The following is a 6,801-nucleotide window of genomic DNA, read 5'->3' on the forward strand; positions in this document are numbered from 1 at the left end:
TTTTTTTTTCTCTGTCCTCTTTAAATACTCTATTTGAGGCATCGGCAACATTTTTGGGCAGAGAAACACCCACAACATTGACTTGTAAGATGTTGGCATGCCAGGGGTGGACAGCGGGGGAGCCATGAGGGGCCCAGCTTTCAAGCCTTTCAGTTATGCCAGCTCTTGAAAGAAGCATGCAAATAGTTTGATGTCAGCTCTTTTGCTTATGCAAAGTTTGTCGTCTCCAGCCACCAAATATTAAGGCTGGAACTTCTCAGTGACCAAATAGTTCAGTCCTATTCTCTGTCTCCCCCTTAACCCCCCCCCTTCCCCGTGGGACTCTCAGCCAAAAAAACCCCTTGGAGAATTTGCACCAAGAGGCTGAGAACTAAAGAGAAAGTATCTAAGTAATATATGTTGGAGTTGGTTGGTGCAAAACAAAAGCAAAAATGGTGTTTTCCCCGTGTAAAAGGATGACTCAGACTTCAGAGCAGCCATCTGGCAATGTTGGAAGCTGCCATTGCTTCGGTAGTTGCTTCCCAAGGCATGCCCAAGCACTGCTTTGCATCTTTTTGCCAGCATTTAAAGTGTAATCACTTGTCTATATATGCTTGGGTATTAGGTGTGTTTGCATTCACAAGGGTCACATCGATGAATGGCTCAATCTGCATCATAGCTATAGAGTATTACAGTTATGGGCATACTGATTAACAGGAAATCTGATTATTATGGCAGCAGAAAGCCTAAGCAAATCCCCATAATCAGTTCTGCTAGGAGATAATTCAGTCTTCAGTTAAACTGGCTTAGTCATAACTTGTGTAAGTACAACTTGCCGTTGCAGGAAAATGTGGATTTATCTGAAGCAGTTGCCTGGGCGGGGGAATACACCTGGCATCTTTGCTTGGCTTTCTTGCCTAGCAACATCAAAGGTGGGTTTCACGTATAATGGTCTGTTGTCTAATGGGCAGCTTCCATCTCTACGTTATGACTTCTAGACAGAATACCACCTCGTAGTTTGCAACACAGGGCTCCAGAAGAAGCGTACTGCCCCACTGACGTTGGGTATGAATCGTACGCTACCCTGACTTCACCTCCGTGGGCGAACTAGCCCTCGAGCCGAGTTTAATAGGCTTGTTACGCATCGTAACCACGTCAGATTTGCCCTTTTCCGTCCAGCTGGTTTTATCCATGTGGTGCAGATTGTGAAAATGTGGGTGGGAATGCTGGGATGCAGGTGGGGGCAGGGGATCCAAAGCAATCCTGAATTTGGTGGGGAGGCTGGAGGAGGGGAAACCAACCTGGGATGCATCTCAGGGTGCCGCTCGACCTGTGTGGATCTCTTCAAAGCTTTCTCCTCTGCATAAGGCCACCTGCCAGCCTGAATCTCCTGGCACGCTGAGATCTCCTCTGTGAACACAGGTAGATGAAGGTTGATCAGCTATGCGTTCTGCGTTTGGCCGTAGAGACGCTGCATGATGACTTGGCCAAATCGCATGCTCCTGCTCTTTTGTCCCTGATGCATTTTCCTATCTCCGTGGGGATTTTGATTTTTATGTATGTATTTATTTTTGCTCTGCTGTTAAAGAATTGGAGTTTGCCTTCTTTCCTGCATGCACCAAAAGTGGCATCTGTCACTGACTTTGTACTGCGATTTTCTCCCTTATTTGGTGGTCTGGGCAAACTGACCGGTGCGTGCTGCAGTGCCCTGCCTCTGTTAAACAAGTCATTATAGTCCAGATCTCATGCAAACAGAGTCTTAATGACCAATAGCTCATGCTAATTTAAGACGTCTCTAAATGCTAATTTAAGACATCTCTGAAGAAGGCTTAAACTGTGCTGTTGTGCAGGGGATTATACTGTAACTGTGTTTGGATAAGTCTGCTATAACATCAAAACGAAGTAGCTTTCTCTCTTGAACATTTTTTTTTCTCCCTTAAACTGCATGTGGGGGCGCAGGATTGTGGGTGTAAGAGTGTGGGTAAGGTTTGTACTTGTAATGAGGGAAAGAGGAGAGCAAACCTGCTTTGGAGGTGGGCTATGCTGTGTGGGGACAAGAAATCAAAACTGGGAGCTCAAGGAAGACCTTGTTCAGATCCCTACACGAGGCAGGATTAGCTACTCTGGCATCGGCGCCCCGTGCTGTAGTGGCAGTCGCGGTTGCGTGACTCAGCCTTGGTCGTGTAAATCATTGATAGGATGCCTGTGAGCTAACAGGTGCGTGTGGGCTGGAAGCAACGCAGGCTGCAGATCCAGGGAGGACCCACGTCATGCAAGTGTGATCGATCCCGGGGTATGTGGGGGTGCAGCTTTGTTACAGAGCTTCTGACCACTCTTTACTACTTCAAAATGTAAAAAAAAAAAAAAAAAGTTCTGATTTTCCTGGTTCTTGCCTGTTGATTCCTAGTTGCCCGGTCCCGGGTCCTTCCTTGTTTGTTCCTAGGCCGAGGCCCTGCTTGTTCTGTTCTCGGGGTCCTCTTTCCTGGCTCCATCCTTGTTCCTGCCCTCCTCCTTGTCCCAGACTCCAGCTCCTTGACCCTTTGTGCTCCGGACTCCAGTCTAGACCTCTACTCGCATCCCAGTCCCATATAACTATATCTGGACTGCCCAGCTAGTGACTTTTTTTAGTCTAGATCCCTGCTTCCTATTGCTGATCCCTTCGCTGCCCCTGCACAGCTCGCGGTTCTCTCCGGGATGAGCACCTTCATCCCAGTCCCTTAAAAACCCTGTCCTCCTGACCCACCTCTTCCTGATCCCCACCTCTACAGGAGACCCTTGCTGCTCCGCCCTGGTCTGTTCCTGATCTCCTGGGTTGTGTCCACGTAGGGTCAAGCCCTGACTGCGTCCTTGTATCCCGGACAGAAAGTGGCTGGAGCTGCCTGCCAGCCCAAACCAACTGGACTCCAGGCTTGTACTTAATGGCAGGGATTTTCTTGGATACTGGGGCCACCGCCTCACCTGCTGGCCACAGCCTGGGAGAGGAACGTGGTTGCCTTACCAGCAGGAAGAAGAAGGCAGTTCAGTTAAACTTTATTTAAACAGGTTTGTCCTAGTGTCATGTCCCTCGTTACCAACCTCATTTTTAACACCCAGGGATTCTGGAGCCAGAATTCAAAAGTGCAGAGGTAAATTAGTGGCCTAAATCTCGAGGGCTTTCTAAGAAATGTGGTTGCTGTACGTTTTTTGAGAAGAGCCTGAAGCACTTTGGCTCATTGCAAAAGTTTCGGCCCCGAGTAACTTTATTTCCAAGCCTTTGTAGTGGTACCATAATCGGTGTATGAAATTACTGAAGTATCGTGTGCTTAGGAAGGCAGTGAAAGCAGCTGCCTGCTTGAATGCTCCTGTTTAATGCTGTTGATAAGCTTATTTGCTTTATATTCTTGCCACACCTGCAATATGTATGGTTGAACTTCCTGTTTCCTAGTTGTGACTTTGATTAATTTTAGTTTTTACTGGTATTGTGGCTACATGAAATAGCATCTTGCCTGAAGGGTATTGACTTCAAATGCAGGTGAAAACTAGTTCCTTCAACAAAACTGCCAGTCAGCTTGCTCTTTCTGTTCCAGATGATCCCAGCTCAGGGCAGAACTGGAGAGGAAAGGTGACTTAAGTGACGCTTGCATGGTACATAATCACCTTAGTCGCAAGGCAGCGCTCTTAACTTGCTCTAAAGAGCATTACATTAATATAGCTCAAAATGTTCTTGGAAGGGAGGTCGAGCCAGCTATGCAGTTATGGTGGTCAGCATAGCCTGGCATTTGTTATGGATGTCTACCATTTGTTAGCTCACAATTTGAGGGTTGCTGAGATGGGCATGCATGCTACTTCAGTCTGGAGGGAGAGCTGGACCTTTTTGCTGTTGTAATGTGTGATCTTATTAGGTGGTATGGGCAAGACAGGAACCATGGTACCAAAAGAGTTTATCAAGTCTACTCTAACTGAAAAATGATCGCTTCTCCATAAAGAAGGGAGTACTCTGCCATTCCAGTTGGGTTGCCACCTCGTGTATATTGGCCTGATTCAGAATCCATCAAAGTCAATAGGGGCCTTTCCACCTTCCCTGGGCTGTATGGATCAAATGCATTATAGGGGAACCATTAGTAAAAGGCCAAAAAGAAAAAGCTCAAAAGTGAAAAATCTGCCTGCTTTTTAAATAACAGCTTTATTTTTATTCTTGAGAGTGAAGTAGTAAATATGTTACATATTAATGTTACATATATTTAAATTGGAAGGAGTATAGCAATACCAGCCTTCTTCTACTGGACTCTCCTCTGAAGTCCTTGCCAAGAGGAGGGAGCTTTAATTTCCATGCATGCCGATTAGTGAGGGTCCGTTGTAATTAAGATAAGCATCTATAGGCTGCACTTCAAAACAGGGCTATAAAATGTTTCAATAGGCAGACATGAAATTTCATATTTTCCCTGCAACATTGGAGCAGAACCAAGAAATGCAGGCAGCCCTTAACTTTTCAAAGAAAGCTATTGCCAAAAGGGTGGGAGAGGTTAGCTGCGAAGAAACATCTGAGAGCTATAACGTCATGGCTCCATCCCTCGGGGTTGAAAGGCGACAAAGAAATAACATATTCTGCTACTAAGATTTAAGTTGCTCTGGGTGCTTGCTGGGACTTAGCTATTAAACTTGTATGGGGCAAGGAGGGTGGGGAAGTGTTAAACAGACCTCAAAGATAACAAGATGGTTTAACTTTTGCTCCCATTTAAATGCATTGACATTTCATCACAAAAAGGCCAGGGCAATGCAAAATGTGGCAAAGACCCCTGTTGTGCTTTGCTGCAGTGGTGGCAAGTGAATAAAATAAGTTCTGCAATACAGCAGCATCCCTGTTTTTGTTGGCCTGCTTTTGACCTAACAGAGTGCAGTACATTTATAAAGTGTTTTCAGAGCTGTGTAAGCCAGGACACCTGTCCTTGCGCTTTAAAGGGCTGGCGAGTATGTAGATGTTAAACAGGCCATTTAAGAGCAGGGGTGTCAGACTCATCCTGGTCTGCGGGCTGCATCCAGGCTGCAGAGGCTCCTCCCAGGCTGGATCCATGAGGCCAGCAGAAACTGCAATGGGGCCCCGCTCAGGCTTGACAGGGACCCGAGACCAGGCGGCAGCACAGAGCTGCGTTCAGGTGGAAGTGCAGATCCAGGGGCATATGGTGGCATGGGACTTGAGACGGGCATCAGCATGGAGCCAAGGGCCCGTGGCAGTGTGGGGCTCTGGCTGGACGGCAGCGCAGAGCAGAGGGCGTGCAGTCCGAGTGGCCGTGCAGAGCTGAAGGGCTGCTACTGATGGCCGTGGTCATCATGGTCCAGGTACCCCAAATGCTGTGGCAGGCCATGCTCCCAGTTGCTGGTAGCCCACCAAACTACCGGTGGGCCGGGTGGAATAGTTTTGCGGGCTGAAAATGGCCTGTGGGCCGTAGGTTTGACCCCCCTTGAGTTTAGAGTAACTGAGAAGGACCGTGTTGGTGGGAAAGTTGCAGCCTGTACCGTAACAGGGGACAGATTTTCTGCAAGTCAGAAGTATTTGCAGGGCAGACATTACTCTGTAGCCTCTCCAAGTGCACTCCTTCCAGCAGCTGCTGTGACTCTACTGTGCTCCTATGTCGTACTGACAGTTTTTGAAGACCTACATTTCTTTCTTGCTTGCTGAACTTTGCCTCCTTCATTTGCATACTCCCTCTTTCAGTTTGTTATCTCCGGCTAATGTTGTGTGAATGCCTTAGTTGGTTCCACTTTTTTTTGTACTGCTAGGCCAGCCCTGTTTAAAAAAAATTTAAAAAAAAATAAAAATCCAACTTCCTCTGACTTTATGTAGCTCCTCTAGTTGCGGCATAATCCATGAAATTTGTGGCTATGGCATTTGAAAGCCCTTCCCCAGGTATCTGATTGCTTCTGCTGGAACCAGGCAGAGGTCTTCCCTTTGCACTTCTGGGAGCTTGCAGACAAAAGTTGATGGACCTCATATTGGCAGTGGGGTGAAGCACCTCGTATTCCTGATTATGTATTGCAAAATCCATGTTGAGGAGAGGGGAGGAGCATGGCTGAAGACTTTCTGATGAGAACATTATTGTCACCGGTTCAGAATTGTGGCTTTGTTAAAATCGGCTTTTATCATGTGGTCGGACTTTGATAAGTACAACTCTCCTGGCTAGGTTTTTCAGTTAATAGATGTTATTGCCTTCTTTGGTGTGTTGCTATTTCATGCACACCACAAGTCGGCTCTTTACAACTGTCTGGACTCCAGGCGTGTGTCCTACCCACAGCTGGTAGTCATATGTTCATCTGTTTTGTGCAATTCTCCATTACCTTTAGCTCCATGCTCGGTATTGTAATAGCAACATACGTTCTCTTTCAAGGGGTGCTGATAATCTGGCACAAATTCAGTAGCCAAACTATTTCAGTGCAGGCCTTTCAGTGCTCACGCACACGTTAGAAGGAAGATCCAACCCATGTGCCTTGGGGCTGGGAGGGAGAGGTCGGTCCCAGGAAAGGAAATAATATTGTAACAAATTTTCCACCTAGTAGAAATGCGACTTCCTACTTTTGTTTGCTCTCATTACTGGTGCTTTCGTTAGCAAACGCTTGGGATTCAGCATTCACAGAGCCCCCGCTTGCCTCGGATTTGCCATCTGCTGCATTATTCATAATCTTCATTTCAATTTGTGGCTCTGAAGGGAGCGATCCAACTCTGTTTTTCAAACAGCCGCTAGGGATTTTTTTTTTCCTGCTGAATTGGCCAAGGCACTTGGCAGAATGACCCGCGTTTTAGGCAAGTGAAGCGACTCCTGTTGCTCTGCCAAGTACTTCCATTCCTTG

General features: G+C 46.9%; 1 protein-coding gene across 1 annotated transcript in view; it reads left to right on the top strand.

The window, feature by feature from the left end:
• The first annotated feature begins 996 nt into the window (after positions 1-996).
• The window catches only part of TMEM51 (transmembrane protein 51), a 19,785-nt gene continuing 13,980 nt past the window's right edge, over positions 997-6,801 (top strand). The window contains exon 1 of the mRNA XM_019511886.1: positions 997-1,115. The gene's annotated coding sequence lies outside the window, so the exon portion shown is untranslated. The remainder of the gene's footprint in view (positions 1,116-6,801) is intronic.

Source organism: Gavialis gangeticus, unplaced genomic scaffold, assembly GCF_001723915.1.
Source record: "Gavialis gangeticus isolate Ggan-Ray unplaced genomic scaffold, GavGan_comp1, whole genome shotgun sequence".
NCBI classification, from domain to species: Eukaryota; Metazoa; Chordata; order Crocodylia; family Gavialidae; genus Gavialis; species Gavialis gangeticus.